This window comes from Pleurodeles waltl, chromosome 4_2 (genome assembly GCF_031143425.1).
Source record: "Pleurodeles waltl isolate 20211129_DDA chromosome 4_2, aPleWal1.hap1.20221129, whole genome shotgun sequence".
Lineage (NCBI taxonomy): Eukaryota > Metazoa > Chordata > Amphibia > Caudata > Salamandridae > Pleurodeles > Pleurodeles waltl.
Genome location: NC_090443.1, coordinates 117,712,682 through 117,725,014, shown reverse-complemented (window position 1 = coordinate 117,725,014; position 12,333 = coordinate 117,712,682).

Genomic DNA, 12,333 nt, shown 5'->3' with positions numbered 1-12,333 from the left:
CAGAATCACCGCAGCGGTCTGACGACCGCGGTGCGGTGTTCTGGCGGGGGTACTTTGGCGGGCGGTCTCCGCCGCCCGCCAAGGTAAGAATCAGGGCCTAGGTCTTTAGAATTACTATAATTATGTTCGGAGGAATGTTTTTTAAACAATTTGTTAAATGCGTCAGCATGAACACCAGAGATCGTGTTTTCAACTTCTTCTAGGTTCTTGGTTTTTGCTTTGCATTTAGATTTCTTCTCTTGAGAAGAGGATTGATGTTCGCTATGCCAACCCTGGGATTTGGCGAAGTCAAATAATTGCCCTGAAAAGGGACCCAAAGCTTTTACCAGGGCGTCATTAACAGACTGTTGCACTCTGATATCTAGGGCTTCAACTAGGTTTACTTCTAGTTGGTTGCCCTAATCATCAGGGTAATACCCTGTCTCATTCTCACTCCATTGTGCCATAATAAGAGATTAAGGGTTTGATATTGCAATAACAGGGGGGAGTGTGAGCCCCTGACAGGCAATCATCAGCCTGAGTATAGCGTGGAGGGAGCTGCCTGTAATGAAAAAACACTCTAGGTGAAGCCTTATTATATTTTACAACCCGAGTTCTACAAGGAACCGGGCGTCAGGGAGCCGAAATGTTATGAGCAGGGAGGAAGCAGCAGGAGAAGTATTGAGCCGTTTCAACAAAAGTGATGAGCTCGGCTCGAAACGCGCGCGAAGCGCGAGCGTCGCAATTGAAAAGGGACTACACGGACGTGTAGATGCTCCCGCTCCCACTACACAGGGCTGAAAATAAAAGTCGGCGAAAGCCGCTAAATAAATGAACAAAATGTAAGGAAAAACACACGAGTTAGCGCAAGCAGAATCGTGTCGCTACCTGACAACATTAATTAGATACGTCTAAATCTGATTATACAGTCTAAACACACAATTATGAAGAGAAAATAGAAAAGTCACTTATCTGCTGCGGAGCAGCAAAGAAAGAGGAAGTGACGTTAAGGGTCATGGGTTTATGGACAAAGGGTATGGGTGGTGATTGGGCTACGTGATGCTGGGCTTATGCCTCATGGGGCTTGTAGTTATTGTTTTTTCTGTAAAATGATTGGCCGCTGTTTGGAGTAAGTAAAGAAGGAGACAGCATAATCGGAGCCTCCGGTCCTGAAATAGAATAACTGCTGCATTCCCTCTTGTTGCCACATGTTCTCCTGCTGGTTCGAGAAGATGGAGACACCAGACTTTCGTGCTGTGAGTGCCTTTGTGCCGGCGGATGATCTGACACCACCAAAATTCAACATTAGTGAATTTTAACGTTTTGGACACAAGTGAGATTTATGGATGAGGCTATTTGAGATCTTTTTAGCTGTCTTTGGGGCAAATGAGGAAGAGTGCTAGAAGAGCCTGATAATGTACTATGTTGGGCCAGTCAAGTAGGGCGTTTTTTTCGATTCTGAAATAAAGAAAAAGACACATTTTCAAAGTTGCAGATTTAGAAACTTTCCAGTGCATTTATTTAGATATTTGGCTTACGTTTTAGAGTGCAACAATGACTAATGAAAAGTCTTGGTGCTATTCTGACTTCTAACTGCAAATTCCTCATCTTCTGAATTTCTCCAGGCGCCAGACTGAAACCAGAGAGTTTTTAATAGCAATTTCCTCGTACATCATTCAGTGGCATTGTGCGGCTACACATGAGGTCCACCCCGCACTGGGTGTGACATTTCTGCCATTATATCTGCAACACCTCCACGCTGTGATGTCAGTTCCTTTCTTTCTCCATCTTCCAACATGGATCCAGAGTTCGACTGAATCTTGTCAGACTGACAGTTTTCTCTCTTTCCTTCAAATTTTCCAGTGTGCATGGGACATGTCCCCTCCAAAAATGACAGAGTTTAAACCTTGCATGGGCCGCAACTGACAAATGTTGATAATAGATATGCACAATGTCTGTCTATTGTGCCTTGCCACCAGGTTCGACTCGGCACTGTGCAAATGCTACGCAAAGATGAACAAGAAGGCTGTCTACCACTGTGAAGCCAGACTTGCTGTCATGGAACTTCAGTGGAGTGGAAGAAGACTCAGCCCCAGTCGAGGTCAAAGGTGCAGTTGCACTTTTACTCCTGGGGCTGCTCATCCTCAAAGTCCAGGAGTTCAGATAAGTCAAAGAAATTCAAGAAGTGCAAGAAGTCGATGCACAAGCCCCCTTTGTCCTGATAACCTCACCATTCAGACCTGCGCAATCCCCAAGACCTCCAAGCCAAAGAGTTGTTCTCCTCACCCTGAACCATTTCCACAATTGATCCCGATGTGCCAGACTTTCCTGGGCCACTGGCAACATCTCAACAACTCTACAAGTTTAAAATGGACCTGGACAGAATATTTGGATCTCCACCAGATCCCTTCGGAGCACCTTCAATCTCTAAGGATCCAGGGTGTCCTCCAAGTAGGTTACCTCCAGTGTATCTTTCCCCAAAGCCAAATGTGCTACTCAACCTCTCTTCAAGTCCAAATCAGGCTTTGCTGGCTCCAGCAACTGTGCTGGGATCAATGCCGAAACCCAATGCCTCGCCACCAGACCCGACATCACCAGTGTGGGAACCGCAGCCAATAGTTTTATGCAATCTGAAACTCAGCTTCTCCCCCACACCCAGGATCACTCACTGCACCCCTATTCTTGTGCTTGACACAGAACCTCACAACTTCCTGGTGATGACGCCAATGGCGATGGCGATGAACATTATGGCAAAGAGAACATATTTTTGGACTTGCAGGATGCCAGTGGACTGGACACCACTCCAGACACTGGTTTTTCCTCATCTAACCCGGCGACGGCAACAGAAGAGTATGCCTCTTTTGCCACAGTCATTAAGAGGGTGGAAGACGTTTTGGACCTTACTATGCCCACAACAGAGGTAGAAGTAAATGTTGTGACTGAGGTGCTCACCCCAGGCCAAACAAGCCAAGAACCTTTGCTTCTGTTCAATGAAGCCATTAATGATGTGTTCCTGCAGGAACCTGAGCACCGCCAGGATCTTGCCCCTGATAAATAGGCAGGTTACTAGATGGCATAGACCCACTCCTGGGGGTCTGTTTTTTTCACTTTAACACCCTACTCTGGAGAGCTTAGTGGTAAGGCATCCACTAGTGACTTTAATCCTAACGTGTCTCCCACAACCTCTCTTGACAGAGTCAACGCTCATTGAGACATTCGCCAAGCATCTGTTTTCTTCTTCCAGCCTTGCCGTTAGGTCAGTCAATACCAATTGCCTCCTGGGTAGGAACTCGTATGCGTTGTGGTACACAAGGGCAGATATCTTGTCAGCTGTCCGGGATAAAATACAGCCAACCCTGCAAATCTTTCTCCTGAATGGTGAGGACGAAGCGAAGTACTCCATTTGCTCAGGCCTGGAAAAGATCGACGCTCTGGGTAGTACAGTAGGGGCAATTGTTGTGCTTTGGTGACAGGCGTGGAGTCACTCTATGGGGTTCTCTTCCAATGTCCAACAATCCTTCATGGACCTGTACTTCGATGCTTCTATGCTGTTTTGGATGAAGGCAAACTTAACATTGGGCAGATTTAAAGAGAGCAAAGCCACACTAGGCTTAGCTACACCTTTTCAGCAGTTCCCACAACAAACTCGCCCCTTTTGAGGTTCCGACAGGGATTACGAGCAGTGGCATCATCAGTATGTACCTCAGCAGCAACAAGACTCCCAGTCCTTTCGAGGTGGAGGCTGATAATCAAGCCGACAGGGTCCAGGCCCCCAGACAATGTTCTAACCAAACCCCAACCCCAAACCCACCTCCAGCGGGTGCCCCAAACCCAGTTCAATTTACACTCTGCAGCACACGAGCGCCGGTGGGATCCCTCATCACCTTCTACCTCCCTGGGTAGAGGAGCATCACATCTGACCAATGAGTGCTCCAGATTGTGGAACATGGTTACTCCCTACCCCCGTTGCATCCTGCAGATATGCCACCCACTCCACAACACCTCCCAGAGGACCACTTGTCACACGTGAAAGAGAAGGTGGGGCTCTCTTGGCCTTGGGCACCACAGAAAGGGTGCCAGCATCAGAGATCGGGACTGTTTTTTTATTATTTAAAAAAAAACCTTTATTTTCAATTTTATCATAAACAACAAAACAGCAGTGTTTGGGAAAGAAAATATACAGAATATCGTGGATGTTTCGGGAGAATACACTAGTGGCCAATCAGCCCATACACAATTTCTGAGACACCAAACAAGAGACTTCCTTTTTTTTTTTTACACCTATTCATGTTATGAAAAACCACCCCTCAAAGAGGGTTTGCCATCTCTCTTCGCTCCCACCCCTTAACCCCTTCATTGTCAGAACCTTCTTTATCTGTAGTGGCAGTATCAGCATCTGGGTCTAGAAATACATCACAGAGGTCTCTCCAGACTTCGAGGACCTCTACTACTTTCTCATCTCACTTGCTGAGCTTCATGTGTGACTCCTCAGGTAGGGACTATTTCATTACATCACTATGCCAACGGTCAAAATCAGGTGCCCTCTGCCTCATCCAGGTATTGGCAATCCTGCATCTGGCCAGGACTAGTGTCAGGTGTAAGAATTTGTACTCCATCTTCCTGCCCTTAGGCCGCTTGACGTTACCCAAGAGATAGCACTTTGGTGTAGGTTCAAGGTGCAAACATACAGTCCTCTGTATCTCCGCAACTACCCAGATCCAGTAGCACTGTACCTCCAAGCACTGCTAGGCTAGGTGCAAAAAGTCCACCCCACTATTACCACATCCGGGACAATTATCCATATGAGAGGAGGTCATGCTGTGCAAACCTTTGGGAGTAAGGTAGGTCCTGTGTAAGAAATTGTAGTGGACTAGCTTAAAGCGTTCAATACAGAAAACTAATTGTGTGAGGTCATTGACACACACCCAGTCGTCCTCATCAAGTGGAGCATCTAAGTCAGTGCCCCAGGCTACACTTGACTGTGGAGGAGGCCCCATGGTGTCCAAGCGCATTGCCTTATATTACAGCGTGAGCAGATGGCGGCCTGCACCACAGTTCAAAAGTACTCCAAGAGTGTGTGTGTAGGTTTGAGAGCAGCAGAGTAAGAAGGCCAGGTTTCCCTAGCTCTGTTTGCTAGTCCAGCACAATGTAAAAAGTGTCCGGGTCCAAGCATTAAAACAAGCCAGGTCTCCTCAAACAATATGAAGGTCTCATCTGGGTATAAATCCCTGCGGAGTTCACACCCACCTTATAGCCTATAGCCTTGTGTTTAACTATGTAGGGAGCATCAATCGGGAACCCCTCGCCTTCCATCAGGAGTTCGGACAGGTGCTCTGCGGCCACCCTGCTGGTCAGCAGGCACTTTTCCCAATTATCAGCCAGATCCAGTCATCAGGCTGCATGTTGTAGTTGAGCGGCGTAATAGCATTAGTCGAGTCATGGGACCTATAGCCCCTTTTGTTCAATTAGGGTCTTCAGAGTCGACAGGGCCATCATACTACGTCTACCAACCCACAGGAGGGATGTAAGAGACATCGGGACTGTTACTCCAGTTACCTTCTGGTGCCAAAAAAGGATGGCGGTCTCCATCCTATCCTCAAGCTGCACTCCTTTAACTTCTTCACCTGGAAGGACAAGTTCAAAATGCTCACCCTGACCCAAGTTCTATATGCCCTGGATCCAGGAGACTGGATGGTGGCATTGGATTTGCAGGACGCCTATTTACCACAATCCCATGCTCAGTCCCACAGATGCTACCTGCAGTTCAAAGTAGGCCAGTAGGACAGTTTTCCATGCTCTCCTTTAGCTTAATTAATGCACCTTGAGTGTTCACAAAGGTGATGGTGGTGGTGGCAGCCTATCTTCAGAGGTGGTAATACCAGTCTTCCCAGACCTTGATGACTGGCTTCTGAAGGCAGGGTGTCCTCAAGCAGTCGTAAGCCACCTCCAGATGATGAACGGCTTTCTGGGACTTTCCATCAGCATACTAAAGTCACATTGACTCCTTCACAACAGCTCCTTTTTATTGGAGCCATCCAAGACTTCCCTCACACCTAAAGGAGTCAATTTGGGCTATGATCCCAATATTTCAACCCTTGAGCGGGGTCTCAGTGAGAGTGGCTCTAAGACATCCTCCTGCAACCTGCTAGTGGATCACACCAGGTGGCACATGTGGGCTCTGCAGTGGGATCTAAAATATCAGCAGTTTCTGCACCAAGGGGATCTATCAGAGTCCATACAGGTGTTGGAGCATTTTGAGAAATACCTACAGTGGTGGCTACTCAACTACAATTGGACCAAAGCAGACCCTTCTCCTTGCTCCACCAAATTCTAAAACGTGTGATGTATGCATCTTTGTAGGGTTGGTGGGGTCACTGGGAGGGGTGAAAATCATTGAGGCTGCTGGTAAGGGATGCCTCGGCTAAAGCCACAAAAGGAGCAATGGAACTGTTGCAAGTTGGGGTCAAAAGGCCCAGAGAGTGAGTGGTAGCCCTGCCGTCTTTAAAAAGCTTGAGAATGGAATCAACTTGGTTCCCAGACAGGCAAGTCCCATCAAAGGCCGCCTGGGAGAGTTGGACATCAGCGGACTCTGGTTTCTGTCAGAGACGCACCTCCGCATCAGTCCGCTGGAGGTGCGAGTGATTCACCTGGCACTTAAGGCGTTCCTCGCGACTATCAAGGGGGAATGGGTGCATGTTCTCACAGACAATACAACCACCATGTGGTATTGCACCAAACAGGTTGAAGTGGGGTTGTGGGTGGCATTGGATTTGCAGGACGCCTATTTACCACAGGCCCTGGACTGGATCGCCTCCTTCCTCTCAAACCGTTCCCAAAGAGTTTACCTCCCTCCGTTTCGCTCAGAACCCACCGAGATCATCTGCGGCGTACCCCAAGGCTCATCACTCAGCCCGACACTCTTCAATGTCTACATGAGCCCCCTCGCCAACATCGTACGCAAGCACGACATCATCATCACCTCCTACGCCGACGACACGCAACTTATACTCTCCCTCACCAAGGACCCCGCCAGCGCCAAGACCAACCTACAAGAGGGTATGAAGGACGTCGCAGATTGGATGAGGCTCAGCCGCCTAAAGCTGAACTCTGAAAAAACTGAAGTCCTCATCCTCGGCAACACCCCGTCCGCCTGGGACGACTCCTGGTGGCCCACAGCCCTCGGCACCGCACCGACCCCCACAGACCACCCCCGCAACCTCGGCTTCATCTTGGACCCTCTTCTCACCATGACCAAGCAAGTCGACACCAGAAAAACCGTGACCCACGCCCTCGTCACGAGCCGCCTGGACTACGGCAACACCCTCTACGCCGGGACCACAGCCAAACTCCAAAATCGCCTGCAACGCATTCAAAACGCCTCGGCCCGCCTCATCCTCGACATACCCCGCAGCAGCCACATCTCCGCACACCTGAGACACCTGCACTGGCTCCCAGTCAGCAAAAGGATCACCTTCCGACTTCTCACCCACGCACACAAAGCCCTCCACGACAAGGGACCGGAATACCTCAACAGACGCCTCAGCTTCTACGTCCCCACCCGCCTCCTCCGCTTCTCTGGCCTCGCACTCGCTGCTGTCCCTCGCATCCGCCGCTCCACGGCGGGTGGGAGATCTTTCTCCTTCCTGGCGGCCAAGACCTGGAACTCCCTCCCCACCAGCCTCAGGACCACCCAGGACCACTCCGCTTTCTGGAGACTCCTAAAGACCTGGCTGTTCGAGCAGCGATAACCCCCCCTTTTTCCCCTAGCGCCTTGAGACCCGCACGGGTGAGTAGCGCGCTTTATAAATGTTAATGATTTTGGGTCACGTGCCAGGAGGCTGTATTTTTCTGGAAGTGGCTGAACTCTCCAGGCACTTTCCTGACTGCCAGCGGGATATTTAAACGCCAGGGCATATAAAACCAGCCGATGTTGCCTATTCAATCACAAATGGTGGTTACACTCAGAGGTGGCACATGGCATCTTCCAGCGATGGGGAGAACCCTGGGTCGATCGGTTCAGCACTACAGAGAACACACCACTGCCTCTCCTGCCCAGAGTGCTGAAAAAGATCAAGAGAGACTGGATGTAAGTCGTACTAGTGGTTCTGGACTGGGAGAGAACATTGTGTACCCAGAACTTCTGTCCATGAGCACTTGTCCTCCAATCAGGCTACACATTCAGGGCGGCCTCCGGCGGCAGCAAGAGGGTTGAATCAATGTGCATCTCCATGCATGGAGAATGAGCTGTGACGGCTGAGGGCTTTTGATCTCCCTTCTTAGGTGGTTGGAGTTCATCTTAGAAGCCAGATGTCTATCCACCAAAAGGGTATACTCTGGATGCTAGAAGTTTGTTGCCTGGTGTTCCCTCTGCAACATCCATCCCTTGAATACAAAATTGTCTGACATCTTGTTATTCTATCTGTCTTTAGCCCAGCAAGACTTTGCTATAGCAACAGTTGGGAGTTATCTTTCCTGTGTTTCCTGAAATGGCTCACTCACATGTTCCCGCTAACAGCATTTGTGATGCCACAGCAGGACCTTAGTTTGGTTCTCACTTGCCTGATCGGCACTCTCTTCAAACTGATGCATAGCTGTCCTCTAAGTCCGTCGATCATCAAGACTGTGTCCTCATCGCCATTACATCTGCAAAGCGAGCGAGTGAACTCCAGGTCCTGTTCGTCTAACAGCTAGTTTAACTCTTCTTGTACAAAATGGTTTGATGGATGATGGCCTTCCTAACAAAACCGGCTATACCGTTCCACATTGGGCAGTCCATCACCTTGTCTCTTTTCTATACTCCAGCACACCTCAATAAGGAGGAGGATTGCCTCCATCGTCTTGACCATAAGAAGGCTGTTAGTTTTTACATTGATCGGAACAGAGACCATTGATTCTCTGGTGCAGAAAAGAGGAAATTAGTACAAATGTGATCCACCTGATAATAGATTGGGCTATGAGCTAGCAAAAAAGCAGTACCCAGAAGACTTACTTGCTATTTCCACCAAAGCAAAAGCTGCTACCACTGCGCTGGTATGGGGTGTGCTAGTTTTTTAAATATACCAGGCTGCTACATGGGCTTCCCTCCACACATTTATGAAGCACTACTGGCTAGATAGCCAGGTCCGGTGGAATGTATATTTTGCCAATCTGTTTAGCCTCCTACATTTGGTGTATCAGCAGTGGGATAAAGACTTTGCATTTGCTGATACCACTTCGACAATTTTGTGAGCACACAAATAATTCTCCAAATTGCCTTTAGCTTAATTGCATTTTTTTCCAAATGGCTGAAATGTTTTGCAAATCTTTAAAATAACTTTTAGGGCCTTGGTTTAGGTCCCTACAAAACTCACAAAAGTTTAAAAGTCCTTGCTTCAGTTGGCCTTATCCAAAAAGGGGTTTCAAATTTTTAAAAAGTCCCCAAGGACCCAGAGCCAGGAGCACAACTTGGCCCATCACAAGGCATATAGCTCAGACCAGTTAAGGAACCTCTGTAGACTCTATCAAATTCATACTGGAAAATGCCCCAGTGCAGATACGCTTAGGCTTCTGGTTGCCCAGCATGAAAAGAAAAATCATCCCACAGATGAAATAGATGATGAAGTATCTGGGGGAGAAGAGGACCCTCTGGAAAAAGAGGATGAGGGTAGATCCTCTAACCACAGCATTAGTGCACCCACAGAGGAAGACCTGGTCTTAGCCAGGCTGACCAAAAGACTGGCCCTGGAGGCTCAGCTTTTGGAACTTGAAAAACAGAGAAGAGAGTTAAGCTTAGATCCCATCTCTGGTGGCAGCAACCAAGTATTGAAAGACAGACCTTTCAATCTTAATCTCCCGAAAGGAGTTATCCCTCGCTTCACAGAAGGGGATGATATAGCAAAATGGTTTTCTGCCTTTGAAAGAGCCTGCATTGGGTGGAAAAGTGACAAAAACACCGGGGCACACTATTATGGGATTTATTCTCAGGGAAGTGCAGGGATTGGCTTCTGACCCTGAATGAGGCAGATTCTAAATCCTATGACCTCATAAAGGTTACCATGATTGAGGGCTTTGGATTTACAACTGAAGAGTACCTCACAAAGTTCAGGGAGGCTTGAAAAACCCAGAGCCAAAATTGGGTAGAGTTTGTGGACTATTCAGTAAAAATGCTGGGTGGTTTTAGCTGGTAACAAGGTACAAGATTATAATGAGCCTTATAACCTATTCATGAAAGAAAATCTGCTGAGTAATTGTTACAATGAGGGGCTACATCAGTACCTGGTAGACCAAGGTACACGTTCCCCCCAAGAGTTGGGGAGGAAGGCAGACCACAGGGTCAAAACAAGGGTAACCAAAACTACCACTAGTGGGGGAGACCAAAAGAAAAAGGCCAAAAAGCACTACCAAAGGAAAGATGAAACAAAAATAAAGAGGCTTCTCAGGGTCCTCAAAGACCTGCACAGGAGGGTGGGCCCAAAGACTCTTCACAGTCTAGAGGTGGGTAGAAAGGAAAGAACTTTGATTCCAACAAGACTTAGGGGGTTATTCTAACTTTGGAGGAGTGTTAATCCGTCCCAAAAGTGACGGTAAAGTGACGGATATACCACCAGCCGTATTACGAGTTCCATAGGATATAATGGACTCGTAATACGGCTGGTGGTAAATCCGTCACTTTTCCGTCACTTTTGGGATGGATTAACACCTCCTCCAAAGTTAGAATAACCCCCTTAGTGCTATGACTACAAGACTAGAGGGCACAAAACTGGAGATCCTAGCTGTAAAAACAAAAATAATGTCTTTACCTAACCTGCAGTGAATGCAGTAGCTAATCTCCAGATGAGCTCAGAGGTGTTGCCTGACCATGTCAGTGATCCCACAGAGGCAACATTAGTCAATGAGGGAGGGGTAGGATTATCCTTTGCTGCCTGGTCAAGTAATATGCAAAAATACAGGCAGCACCCTTTGGTTAATGGGGAGAAAGATGAAGCCTTGGGGGACACAGGACCTAGTGTTACCATTGTAACTCAGCACTTGGTCCACTCAAATCAGTACCTGGTAGAGAAGTCTTATCCTGTCACCAATGCTGACTGTTAGAAATGGGGTCTGTAGTTGGCAGTCGATTTGCAACCTGTCCAAGTAGGGACCCTCACTCTAGTCAGGATAAGGGAGATACCCAGCTCAGATAACCCCTGCTCACCCCCTTGGAAGCTTAGCACAAGCAGTCAGGCTTATCTCGGAAGCAATGTGTAAAGAATTTGCACATAACATGCAGTAATACAGTGAAAACACTACAAAAGGACACCACACCACAAACAGACAATATTTATCTGTGTAAACCAAGACCAAAAGAAGAAAAATCCAATATACAGTAATAAAGATATGCATTTAGCAAGAATTAACTTAAAGATACAGTTCCTTGAAGTCGATAGCTCTGGGGCTATCACGCCATCGTGAACAACAAATCCAACAGTTCAGACCGGCCACGGCGTCGCTGGCCAGCTACGGTGTCGGGAAGACCCGCAAACAGTGCCTTGGAAATGTAGGGCATTGTGATCCTCGCAATGAGCTCCGGAATCCAGCATCGCAGGTGTCTGTTCCGGAGGTTGGTGCGGGGGCCATTGGGCCCTTGAAGTCACACGTGTTGCAGATCGAACTCTGGGCTGATGAAGTCAGGCGTGCTTGCATGGATGGCGTTAGGGCTGCGGTGCGAAGCGGCATCATGAGGCATGCGGTGCCCACAGGTCATGGTCCAGGCAGTGGCTGGGTGATGGCGTCCAGTGGCATTGGTGAGACCAGGGCTGCAGTGTAAAGCAGGGCAGTGCAACGTGTGGGGTCACCAGCTCATGGTGCAGGCAGCGACTGCGTTGTTGCTGAAGCGCTGCCGTCAGTAGGACCAAGTCGGCAGAGCGGCACGGGACGGGCTCCGTGCAGCATCCACGGGTTGTAGTGCAGATAGGGATGCCTGGTGACGATGGTGCTAGCGTCACTGGAGGGGGGCTACGGTGTGGGATGGGATGGTGCTTCGTGTACCTCATGAGCTGTGTCCACAGGTGTCAGCAGGAGTGAAGTCATCAAGGATGCCCAGGCTGCGGTGTGAGCAAGGCGATGCCGGAGTGCAGAGCCCACAGGTCAAGGTGCAAGCAGCAGCTTGGTGGTGGCGTCAGATGGCGACGTCGGTGAGACTAGGGTTGCGGTGTGAAGCAGGGTGGTGCGGCTTCGTGCGGCATCGCCCGATCACGGTGCTTGCCAGCGATATCTTTGGTGGCTTCGGAGTGCTTTTTCTTCCTGAACAGCACAAAACACACAGTTCCCAGTGCTGTAGGCAGATGAAACTGAAGTCTTTGGTGTCCCAGAGACTTTCAACAGGAGGCAAGCTCT